The following is a 13,151-nucleotide window of genomic DNA, read 5'->3' as shown; positions in this document are numbered from 1 at the left end:
CTGAACTTTAGACAGCTACAAAGCCTTGGGACATGGAAGACTTCCCCTCAGTCTTAACCCCAATAAAACTCCTCCAAAGACACTTTGCCGTGTGTTCTCTTGAACCTCTTATCACTTGCATTATCCCTAGTTTCAGAGCCTTCCCACTCAGAGAATTGCTATGACAGTGAGAGCTCTGCAGAAATAATGATCAACGTGCCTCAGCTCAAAATTCATCTCCACTTTCTAACCCAGACAACATCTCGGAGGCAGGCTCTCATGCTAGAAGGCAAGGGTTACCGTATGATTTAGGTGACTTGGGTCACCCTCCCGGCCCCAGTCCGCCCACAGCCACCAAGTGGTTCACATAGCTGAAAACATGTAGCTCTTTTTAAATAGGTAAAATTTGGATGGTGCTAGGTTATTGGAAAACTATGAGAGTCAGGGTTGTTTCTGGGGCACCAGTTCAGTAGGCATGAGGACAGTCAGTGCAGTCCGAAGACGTGAGACCAAGCAACGAGAGGGAGGAAGGAATTCTCAGGCAACCACCTATTCTTTCCCTGCTTCTCCCAGCAAACTTTTGCCTGATTTCAGACCTTCTAGATCGTACTGTGCATTTTTATTCCAGATATCCTATTTTGTGTGTTTACACAGAAATACAGGGCACAACCTGGAAAGGTCATGGGCTAAGGGATTAGGATGCCTGTTTCAAATTACTGTATCACATGGAAGTACTGTGTGACCTTGAGCTAATTACCTAACCTCTCTGAGATCTTCTTTGTAAAACCAGTGGCTCTAAGACCTTGTTGAGACGATGTAAGTGATACGGTGCCTGGCGTATAGCAGGCATCTAAAAAAGTACTTTTCCTCCTCACTCTTCTCCTCCTTTGCTTTCTCAGGAATTCCCTGATCCTAAGGGGTGTCCCTCCTTTTTTGCAAGCTTCAGATATTTGAAGGATTCCTTAATTCTGCAGTGGTGTTGAAGACTGAAATCCTGCATGCCACTCATGATTTGTGTAATCCTGAAGATGTTGATTAACTTCTCTGGGTATTTATTCATTCATTCATTCATTCATTCATTCATTCATTCATTCATTCATTCTTACCAGCTACAACTTGTTAGTAATTAACTGAGATGTGGTTGCTTTCTAACCAAATAGCCATTTAGTACTTCCTTCTCTATAAATAGGAGCTACATTTTGACTTCCGATAACTAGCAGAGATTTCTCCATCTCAAGGAAGACCCATGTCCAATGGACATGACTGACTTAAGATCACAGTAAGATCCCGTTCTCATTCACCAGTGAGTGCTCTAGGGTAAGCATAAAAACACTTCTGGACAAAGAGACAGAAAAGAAGTCTGAGAGCCTCAGGAGGAGAGAGGTGTTTGTCTGTTGCTTCCCACTTGGGCTGCTGGTGGTGGACACGATGTCTGCAGAATTGGCAGCCGTCTCAAACCCATGAGGTGACAGTCACAAGTATGAAGCCAGTGTGCCGAAGATGGTGGGAGGGATGGCTCGAAGGAGCTTCAAGGTAGTGTTAGGAACATTCTGGAATTGCTGAATGAGTGCTTGGTCCTCATCTCTCTATTTTAATACTAAAAAAAGGAGGAAGGAAGAAAGTAGTTAATTCTGCTGGGGGTGCTGGGTAGCAGTGCTGAGTGGGGAGGAAGGAAGGGTATGGAAAGGTTTCAAAGAGGAGGTGGCCCTCCATGGACACTCACCTTAGTGGGAAAGACTTCTTGGAAGAAAATGTGTGGTACACAGTTCTTTAGCAAGTTTTCCAAGATGAAAGAAGTAAAGAAAAAAAAGGATGGTGGTTGGATGGTATCTACATTGGCCCCATGCTGCCCTGGGAAAACTGCAAGGTCCCATGCAATTGGGACTTTAGGGACCTGGGGAAATGATTAGAGTTGTTTGTTCTGCCCAAGTACTTTAAATCTCACGAATAAAAGATTTTCTATGAATACAAAATACGGCAATTGTCTACATTAGACCAGAGGAACATTACATTCAAAGGGAAGGGGAAAAATCTAAACATATTTATTTAGCATACGAAAGTGGGTGTTCGTGCCAAAAACAATTCAGTAGGGTAGAAACCTACTTGGGCAGTGTCTGTACTAACAGAGCAGATGTGACACAGAGATTTGATGGCCATGATTCATGCCAACAACATCAGCCCCCCTGACTTGTTCAATGGCTTGAGGCCCAGTGGTATAGTTTTTAGCATTCCACTTGTTCTATAGGATTTTGCCATATAATTTCAGCAATTTAGTACTTCGACTCGGCTAAATTCTGGCCAACACCATGAATTATTAAGAGGTAAAATAAATAAAGCTTTTGCTGGCTTTTAGAGTCAATATAAAATTTTAACATGATCCATTTTTAATTACTTGAAGAATTTAATTACCTAGTGAAGATTCTGTTTCTGGTAGATGAGGACTTGAAGTTAAGACTTTTTCATCCTTTTAAAAAGCATATACAATTTCTATGCTTATCTTACTTGAGGCCCTGATAAAATAGACCCCAAATGATTTAGAACTGATTCCTCAGAAAATAATTTAAAGCCATTGACCTCACAGCCAAATGTTTTTATGTTATCAAGTAATTTCAGCCAGTTTTAAAACTGATAATATTTCACAACTATTTTTTCATACATGCACCTCAATTAGTTTTTAGGGTTTTAATGATGCCAAATACATTTTTTTTCCCTCAGTGGCTATAAAACAAAAACAAAAACACTAACTCTTGACTAGCCATGCTGACCTCCTTTCTCTTCCAGGAATAAGCCAAGTTCTTTTATTCCTGAGGTCTGTGCACATATTGTTTCTCTCCCTTCCTTCCGTCCTTCAGTTTTTCCTTCCTTTCTTCCTCTCCCCCTGCCCCCTGTCCTTCCCTCCCCTGTCTTATCCTTCCCTTCCCTCCCCTCCTCCTTCTTTCCCTTCCTCCTTCTTTCCTTATTTCCATCTTTCTTCAGATATTCTTCTCATAAATATTTGTTCGGGTGGGTCCTTTTGATCTTCCATATCTCACTCAGGTCAAATGTTAGATGTTTCCATTTCAGCAAATGAGACCACTGCTCCTCCCGTCATGCAGACCCCGAACCCAGGAGGTTCTTGATCTATTTCCCTTGTTCTTCAGTATCCAAGGCATTAGTGTCCTACAGGTTCTTCCTCTCAGTTTTACCTGGACCATGTCATATCATGTCCACTGCAAATTCTGGGGTAGACCACCTTCTTCTAGCTTCTTCCTGTGGCCACCTAGCCTGCTATAACTAATACAGAAACTGTGTGGTGAATGGAAATACAAACTTGAAATAGATGATGTTGACTTGGCCAAAAAATAGTTGGAGGAGAAGTAAATGAAGCAGGCTGGACAGATGGAGGCCCAGCTTAGGCAGTAACAAAACTTTTGGTAAAATTGTTGCTTGTGATAACTTAGAAGGCAGACCACAGCCCTCTGAGCCTATGGAAAACAACATTTTGGAAAGCGTGTTATGGTATGTTACCTCCTGTTACAGTTCTAATGCCATCCAGCAAGATCCCATCGTTGGTATGGACCAGCATGGCTGTGTGCTTCCGAGGTTTTCCTGTTCATATTTTTGCTGTTCACAAAAAGATTAGAAGAGAGAGGTGAACTGAGGAAAGAATTGGCGGATTTGCAATTAGCAGTTAAAGGTCTTGCAGGCTTAGAGACACCACTCGCTTTTGGACTCCACAAAGAGCAGGAAATAAGACCAAAAGGCCCTCCTACAACAGAAGCTCAGTGAGGATGAAAGACTTGCAATGAAAATTATGTTAAGGGTGTTACTGTCCATGTAAGCCAAGTCTTTTCAGAAGGCCTAACAGGAGATTGAGAGAGGAGGCTGGCAGATAAAAAGAATCATGTCGAGGAAAGTGTCTATCTGTACGACAGCAGATAACTTGGAAATCATATTGCCAAAAACCTCAGGAGCCTGGTGAAGCCAAAGAACAGTCTTGGGCCTCTAAACTTGTAGCAGTAGGAAGCTACTGAAAATGTTACCGTTCTCCAGATTAGTCTCTGCTTCCTGCAGTTCAGAAGCAGCCATGGAGGGAGGTTTACAAGGTAGAACTTGGAGTGGAGAGACAAACCGACAAGAGAGCTCCTTCCAAGGGCAGAATCACTGTCAGAACACGGTATCTGCTTTTCTAATGTCCATCCAGCAAGATCCCATCGTTGGTATGGACCAGCATGGCTGTGTGCTTCCGAGGTTTTCCTGTTCTGACTCTGTAATGGTTGTCCTGCCTCTGCCCCACCATTGCATTTCATGACAGTGTGCTGAGTTGGGGGAGCTAATGCTTTGGCATTTAGTTTACAGAATAAGGAACCAAGACTGGATCTGTTGGAGAGAATTACACGTCACCCAGAGATCACGGATATTGAGTTGCAAGCAGTGAATGAGTGGGGCATTTGGATATCTCCATTAGAGAAAGGGTAAATTTGTTCTTTGTATGGCAAGAAAGGAGCAGTTGGATTTTTGTTGGTTGGAAAGGCTGAGTGTGGTAGAGAAACGCTAGCTGTTTCCCTACTTCAGCCAGCTCTTTCAGTCTTAGGACCTTTGCACCCTGACTTGGATGATTTTTTTCATTTCTCTTAATCTCTCTCTTCCTCTCTCTTTCTTAAAGACTTTATTTCTTTAACAGAGAGAGCAAGAGAGTACAAGCAGGGGGAGCAGCAGAGAGAGAGGGAGAAGCAGGCTCTCTCCTGAGCAGGGAGCCTGATATGGGGCTCCATCCCAGGATCCTGGAATCACGACCAGAGCTGAAGGCAGATGCTTAGCCAGCTGAGCCATTCAGGCATCCCTCCTAATATATCTCTTAATATTGTCGTATTAAGGCTGTCTCTGTGTTGTATTCAGACCCCAGCTAAAAAGCTGGCTCTTCCATGACGCTTTTCCTTACCACCAGAGCTAAGTGGCCCCCACCAAGGAACTTTCCAATCCATTATTCTAGTTTATTTTCTTAGTAGCAATTATTATTATCTAAAACTCTTTATTCTCTGCTTTCTTTGTTTATTACATATTTTCTTTAACCAGAAAGCGAGATCTTGTCTGAATTCAATGTCTCTTCACCGCTGAATTCCTAGAGTTTAGCACAGTGACCTGCATCAAGAAGGCACTCACTGGCTGAATGAATGGATGAGGCCAAATCGTGTAAGAAACAGATCCTTTCTCGACCACCTGTAAGGCAGTTTTCCCAATCAAATATCCACGATTATATAATTCTTTTCATTATATCTGATTCTGTGTTATCTGCATAAACCTTGACTTGAGCGATGTTTGCAATATTCCACGGAGTAACTGTCAGAAGTTTTTTAGTTGACCCAGGTTTGGGGACATCTAATAGACCTAGCATTGAGAGGCTATTTCTGCTTCTTTTCATTTAAAGTTCCCCAAATTGCCTATTCAGTAGTTGAGAGTTCAGCAAGTGATCTAGAGTCCATTGGGTAGCTTAAGAAAACAAAAATAAAATATCTTTGTCTAAAAACTTTTTGCCCATCCTTTTATTGTTAATTTATAAATCATTTTGTTTTCAATGCATCTTTTATAAGAATAAACAAACATACTGTTGAAGTGTGTTGGTCGAGCCACTCTGATATTTTTGTTTATTTATTTTTAATGGGGTATTTAATCTATTTACATTCATTTTTTAAAAGAGATGCCTGTCATGTCACTTCACTCTTTTGTTTCTTTCCCCTGTTTTATGTGCTTTGCTAAATTTCCTTTTCTAAAACTCCATGTGTTTATTCTATTAGCTATTACCTTTTACCAAAAGATATACCATAATATTTTAATGATCAAGAGCATTTGCTCTTTATTCTTTTGGGTATACACCCAGCAGTGGGATTACCGAAACATATGGCAGTTTTCCTCATTTCACATTCCTACCAGAAATGTATAAAGATTATAGTTTCTCCACAATTTGCCAACACTTGTTATTTCCATGTCTTTTTTTTTTTTAAATTCTAGCTATCTAGTGGATGTGAAGTAGTACATCATTGTGGTTTTAATTTGCATTTCTTTAATAACTAATGATGTTGAGAATCTTTTCATGTGCTCCTTGGCCTTTTGTATATCTTTTTTTAAAGACACATGTGTTCAAGCTCTTTGCCTGTTTTTAAAATTGGGTTGTGTTTGGTTGTTGAATCATAGTTCTTTATATATTCTAGACACAAGACGCTTGTACGTGGATTTGCAAATATTTTCTCCATTCTGTAAATTCTCTTTTAAATTTTTTGATGCTATCATTTGTAGCACAAATTTTTAAATTTTAATTAAGTTCAGCTTATCCATTTTTTTCTTCTGTTGCTTGTGCTTTTGGTATCACATCTGAGATTCCATTTCTGAATCCAAGATCATGAAGATTTATCCCTATGTATTCTAAGAGTTTGAAAACAGATGCTCAAACAAATCCCATATACACGCATCTTCATAGCAACACTACTCACAATAGCCAAAATATGGAAACAGCCCAAATGTCCAGCAATGCACAAATGGATGAACAAAATGAGGTATATACATTTGGTGGACTATTAGTCATAGAAAAGAATGATGTCCTGATCCATGTTACAACCTGGATAAAATCATTATGTGCAAGAAGCCAAACACAAAAGGATGGTATGATTCCACTTAAGTGAAATGCCCAGAATAGGTTAAATCCATTCAAAGAATGCAGGTTGGTGGTTTCCAGGGCCTGAGTGTAAAGGTGATGGGGAGCAGCTACTTAATGGCTATGGGGTTTCCTTTTGGGGCATGCAAATGTTTTAGAACTGGGTGGTGAAGTTACTAAATGTCACTGTCTTGTTCACCTTAAAATGGTGAATTTTATATTCTGTGGATTTCACCTTAAAAAATTGTAAAGATCAAAATACTATCTCTTTATTCCCTCTCTGAAAGATAATAAATTTGATATGCTTTCCCCCCCCCCCGAACTTCCTATTCCTAATTTTTACTGGTTTTATTCAGGATTTTGAATACAGATTATTAATTTTTTAACATTATCTATTCCAAGACTCAGTGTTTATATTTGCATTGTGCTTCATACTACATCAACTATAATTATCTAATTTGTATATTTTTAAGTTTCATTTTTCATTAGTATTTGAAGGAAATACTACTTCTTATTCATACTTGAATATGTTGCAGTATTTCTTTGAGCAATTTTTGAAGTGTATATCTATGAAATTCTATCTGGGAACTTGCATTCCTGAGGATGACTTTCAGTTGCTCTCATTTATATATGATTGTTTGGTTAGGCACAAAACTAGGACATGCAGGAAAATGGGAGTGGGTATACTTTTCCCTACTACTCTGGCCCAAGAGAACAAAACAACTCAGTAAACATAACATATTTTTTATTTTTTGAAAAGACTTTATTTACTTCAGTCAGGGAGAGAATGAGAGAGAGAGAGAGAGAATGAGCGTTGAGGGAAGGAAGGTCAGAGGGAGAAGTAGACTCCTCACTGAGCCAGGAGCCTGCTGTGGGGCTCGATCCGAGGACCTTGAGATTATGACCTGAGCCAAAGGCAGATGCTTCACTGACTGAGCCACCCAGGGGCCCCAACATAATATATTTTTTAACGATTTTATTTATTTATTTGAGAGAGAGAGAGAGCTGGAGGGAGAGAGAGAGAGAAAATCTGAAGCAGACTCTATGCACAGCATGGAGCCCGACACATGGCTCCATCTCACAACCACAAGATCATGACTGAGCCGAAACCAAGAGTCAGCCGTACAAATGACTGAACCATCCAGGTGCCCCAAGGACATAATATTTTAATGCACTATTTAAAAAACTCAACATGAATGCAAAAATCTATGCTGTACAAAATATCAAAATTTTAAATAAAGACAAGATCTATGGTGGCCAAGATTAGGGTGAGGTGAGTCACACAAGTGGAATATTGGACCCCTCCATTTTCCTGCATCACTTTTGTGACATTTGTGAATGTAGATGAGCATTTATTGTATTATTATATATTATATTATTATATATCATATTATATTATTATAATATATAATAATAATAATTATTATTATTATTTTGCACTAAAAATGTTTCTCTTGATTACTAAGTTTTCTGGCTTTCCCTTAAATTTTGCCTGTAAGAGTCTTAATCACCTCACCTATTCCTGGGTTTACTTAGAATATAATTTTTTATCTTCAAAACTCCCCAAATTTTGCTCTGGTAGAACAGTTCTAAAATCTGGCTTCACATTAGAGTCTAATATTATTAGATAAAATCTAATAGCCAGGCCCTTAAATTTCTATTCTCTGTGACATTCTTCAGCTGTTTCTTGCACACATGTTTTTCTCTATTTTTGCATTCCTCTGGCAGTGCTAAGAGTAGTTGAAGAGAGGGGTAGGTAAGTGTATACATTCCACACATTTCACTTAGATCCCAAAATTATTTTCTTACATTTCCTCCACCTAGATATGGATTATTTAGTTATAATATGCAAGGTAAAAATGTAATATTTTATAGTGACACTCTGGAGGCACCTGTGACCTCTCACATAAAGTCCCCTGACAGCCACGGTGTGGGCAGAGGATGGGGCTCTACTTAGTTATATCATGTATAATTAATTACTTATTCCATTTGGCAGATCCCTAGGATTTCTTGGTGGAGGAAAAGTAAGAAAACAAAGGAGATGAGGCATGGGGATGTTATGTAACTTATTCAAAGTGACACAGCCAAGTCTGCTGGGGCTTGGGGTTCAGACGGTGCTGCCTCATTCTAGGACCCACGCGCCTAACGAATTGATTCCAGACCTAGGGAGCAAGTATAATAAGCTCTTTTTTGAAAGTGTGGGAATTGAGGCCCAGAAACAATAAGATAAGTTGTGAAATGGGTACTTGAACTTTTGTCTGACTTCAGCAATGCTACATGAAGCAAATTCTAGCTGCCCAAAATTAACTAGACATAGCTTCAGAGATTATATTATTTCAAAGCATAGTCTGTCATTTTACAGATAATCTGCAATCACTAAAATCACTTACCTGAACCAATCAGGAGCTGGTTCTGTGCAGCAAGCCAACTTTACATATCAAAGGGAAGCTATTGTTTGAAACACCATTTCTATTAAAAACAAAACAAAACAAAAACAAAAACAAAAACAAAAAAACAAACCTAAACCACCATGAGATCTAATCCTTAATGGCAGCACAGCTCTTCATAGTAAATTCAAGTGTCTCATTGTTTCTCTGCAATAAGAAGACAACTCAGGAAAGGATTCTCCAGACACTGAGACCATTGTAGGGGGCTATGGGACCCAGAGGTTTTCATGAAAGTGAAAATGCCCTTTAAGATCAAAGCAAATTGTCTTCCAAGCGGCGTCCAGTGGGCCATCCTCTGAAAAGTGACCCACTGTTCAGCACAGCTCTTTCCAAGTCACTGAATTGGAGCCAGCTGGTGCCTGAACATACCTTGTATGTCACCTTCTGATCTCTGTTTGAAGGCCAACTGTATGTGATTAAGGGTAAGAGACACAGAGCTTGTGTTAAGCTCAGGATGTAACTTGTTGAATGAATAGCAATTGACTTGAAAATTGAACGAATGGATTGAGTTTCTTCTCTCTCTCTTTCCCTCCTCTCTTTCTCTCTCTTTTTTTAATAGAGAAAGATTAAATCCCTTGGACCCAGTCAGATCAGTGCTTGCTGTTTTTGAGAAAGAGATTCTTGAGAGAGGGCTGTGAATTGCAATTTGAGTAGGAAGAAATTTTATCCAAACATGTGCATCATCTAATGGCAAAAAATGGCTCCAAGTGAAGGTATGTTTTGGCCTTTTAGCATTTCCCTTATGGTGGCCAAATTAGTCCCCACCTTGCCCTTTCCAAGCTCTTGCTGTTTCTTAAAACCTATCCACACATTTGAATCGCCTTGAAAATTGAAAGAAAGAAGGAAAGCAAGCAAGCAAGTAGAAAGAAAGAAAGAAAGAAAGAAAGAAAGAAAGAAAGAAAGAAAAAAGAAAAGAAAGAAAGAAAGATAAAGAAAGAAAATAATGCCATTGGTTCTGCCAAACACATTCTAATTTAATTGATATGAGGTGTGGTGTGAGAATAGGGATTTTTAAAGGTCCTCAAAGCAATTCTAACACACAGCAAAGTTTGAGAACCACTGGGAACTACTTTAAGCTCCTTCCCTCTAAAGAGGCACCAGCTGGAGGCATGCTTTACACCAATATGTTTGCTGAATATAAACACTGCAGTGCAAACTCTTGCACCAAAGAATCCTGAACCGCTTTGGACAATCTTCGGAAAAGTTAGAATTTGTAAACTGATAATACATATAATTCCACAGGTCCATATGGTTCCTGTTATCTTGAGGGAACTATACACATTTGCCTTGCCCCTGGATGAAAAGATAAATAACAGATGTGGGTAATTTTTATCATACTTGTACTGAAAAATAATAGAAAAATAAGAAAGGAAGGGGGCAGAGAGAGAAGAAAAACACATGAAAATGAACCTCAACTTAATCATTCTAGGCTATATTGTATTTTTAAGGTCCATTTATAAAGTAGACTAGAAGGAACTGTGTCACATAACTGTCCATTTCTAAGAGAGGCAATCTCTACAGTGACAAGAATGAATATTAAAAATTTGGGTGTTAATAGAGTACACTTAATCAAGTTTTTTTCTTTAATCAAGTTTTATGTATAAAATTTATATATAGCTTATTGTGTGCCAAGCACCGTTCTAAGCATTTTACATTTTATATTTACATTTACATTAAGCATTACATTGTCCAAGTATTTTATGTAAAAGCAAATATGTATTAATTTATTTAATTCCCATTACAACCTTGAGATAAATACTATTTTCATTCCTATTTTATAGATGAAGAAACTAAGACCCAGAGAATTTAAATAATTTCTCCAAGGGGCTGTGGTTATTATGTGGTGGAGCCATGAAGTGAACCCAAATAGTCCAGCTTTAGATATCATTCAAAGGTGTCCTAAGGTGCTGGTGATGACCTGGTCTTCATAGAGGGAAGATCCTTCCCATCTACAGAGGTGAAGCGAGTGTGAAGTTGAATGAATGAATTCCATGGGAGAATGGCACCAAGGTTTAGGATGACTGGGAAATAATATGTAATAATAATACCAAGCATTGAAGTGTCCTATGTGCCTAACACTGGGTGAAGTTTGGGTTTGATTCTCATCTTCTGTACCTTTTTTTTTTTTTTAAGACTTATTTATTTTAGCAGGGGGCAGAAAAAGGCAGAGAAGCAGATTCTCCTCTAAGTGCAGAGCCTGACGCAGAGCTGGATCCAGGACCCAGAGATCATGACCTGAGCTGAAACCAAGAGTTGGACACTCAACCGACCCAAGCACCTCTGATTCCCATCTTCTGTAGTTCTTAGCAGTGGTGTCTTTCACCCCTGAAGGTCTGCCTTAGAAACCAACATGGTGGCCTTTGGCTAGTGTCTCTTAGAAAAGCTTTTTAAAAAACATAAATCTAGCTTATTTTTAAAAGAATTTTTACTATGTAATATGGCATGTAGAGTGAACATATAAAAAAGGATTATGCATATATGTTTATTTTTAAATAATAATTATTGAACACCCATAAATTCATTGCTAATACTTTGGATCAGGACTAGAGGTCAAGTAAGCCTACTGCATGCTTCTGTAAATAAAGTTTTATTGGAACACAGCCAGAGCCATTTGTTTACATATTGTCATGCTGTCTTCTTGCTACAACAGTAGATTTGAGTAATTGCAACAGAGAGCAAGCATATGGCTCATAATGCCAAAATTTTTTACTCTCTGGCCCTTTATAGGTAATGTTTACCAATTCCTGAGTAGGATATCTCTTCCTGATTATACTTCCTTTTCCACCTTCAAGAGGCAACCACTCCCAAATTCTGTCTTTATAATAAGAAAACTGTTTAGTTTTGTCTTTTTTGGATACAATATAAATAAAACCATGGGGATGAATTATTTAGCAATGTATTCCCTTCTCTTAATCTTGTGTTTGTCAGATTCATCCATATTGATGTGCGTGGCTGAAGTTCATTAACTTTTATTGTTGTATGATTGTCTATTTATTGTATGAATATATCTCAATTTATCCAATCTGTTGTTGATGGGCATTTGTGTTGTTCTAGTTTTGCTATTTTGAGTAAAGCTATTGTGAACCTTCTTGGTATGACTCTGGGTACACACACACAAGAAATTCTCTGGTGTAGATACTTACTGGAATGGCGAGTCATAGGTGTGTGTATATTCCTTCTATGTATATACATATATATATGACCATGGGCCATGTGAATATCCATATGCACGCACCCTATATGAAAATTCTGTTTAAACTATTTTCAGAGTGGTTAATGCAAATTATACTCCCACCTGCACTATACTAGAGTTCTGGTTGTTTCATGTATTCAACACCTAGCATTGTCTGAATTTTTAAATTTTTGCCAGTATGGGATGTGAGAAATGATATTTCATTAGACTTTAATGTTTATTTCCCTTAGTAATGAGATAAGACACTTTCTATTTATTTATGGGCTATTCATATTTCCTCTTCTATGAAAGATCTGTTTATGTCTTTTCCCATTTTTCTAATTTTGCCTGTTATTGATTCATGTATATTTATTTAAGTTATATATTCCGGATATTACATCTATGTCAGCAGTTTGTGAAAAGTATGTCTTCTCTCAGTTCCTGACTTCTTTTTATCATTTTGTTATGGTTACTGTTTGATTGACAGACATTTAAAAATATAATCTATTTAATAATGTATCAATTTTTCTGGATGGCTTGTGAAACTTGCATTTTGTTAGAGAAATAATTTGTTTTCCTTATCATCTTCTAAAGTTACCAGGGTTTTGCCTTTCAAAACTGGCTTTAACCACTCAGGAAAACTCTGTGGAGTTCCTCAAACAGCTAAAATTAGATCTGCCCTACGACCCAGCAATTGCATTGCTGGGGATTTACCCACAAAGATACAGATGCAGTGAAACACCGGGACACCTGCACCCCGATGTTTCTAGCAGCAATGTCCACAATAGCCAAACTGTGGAAGGAGCGTCGGTGTCCACCGAAAGATGAATGGATCAAGAAGATGTGGTCTATATATACATGGAATATTAGCCATTAGAAATGACAAATACCCACCATTTGCTTCAACGTGGATAGAACTGAGGGT

The 13,151-nt window shown here is 38.4% G+C and overlaps 1 long non-coding RNA gene across 1 annotated transcript; it reads left to right on the top strand.

Annotated features, from left to right (window-relative positions):
• Nucleotides 1-891: 891 nt before the first annotated feature.
• LOC129500942 (uncharacterized) lies at nt 892-10,981 on the top strand. Its single transcript, XR_008662618.1, has 3 exons — nt 892-1,027; nt 9,614-9,767; nt 10,836-10,981. It is a non-coding gene; the product is annotated as an uncharacterized LOC129500942 (long non-coding RNA).
• The last annotated feature ends 2,170 nt before the right edge of the window (nt 10,982-13,151 follow it).

Source organism: Nyctereutes procyonoides, unplaced genomic scaffold, assembly GCF_905146905.1.
Source record: "Nyctereutes procyonoides isolate TBG_1078 unplaced genomic scaffold, NYPRO_anot_genome, whole genome shotgun sequence".
NCBI lineage: Eukaryota > Metazoa > Chordata > Mammalia > Carnivora > Canidae > Nyctereutes > Nyctereutes procyonoides.
This window is presented reverse-complemented; position numbering and strand designations above follow the sequence as displayed.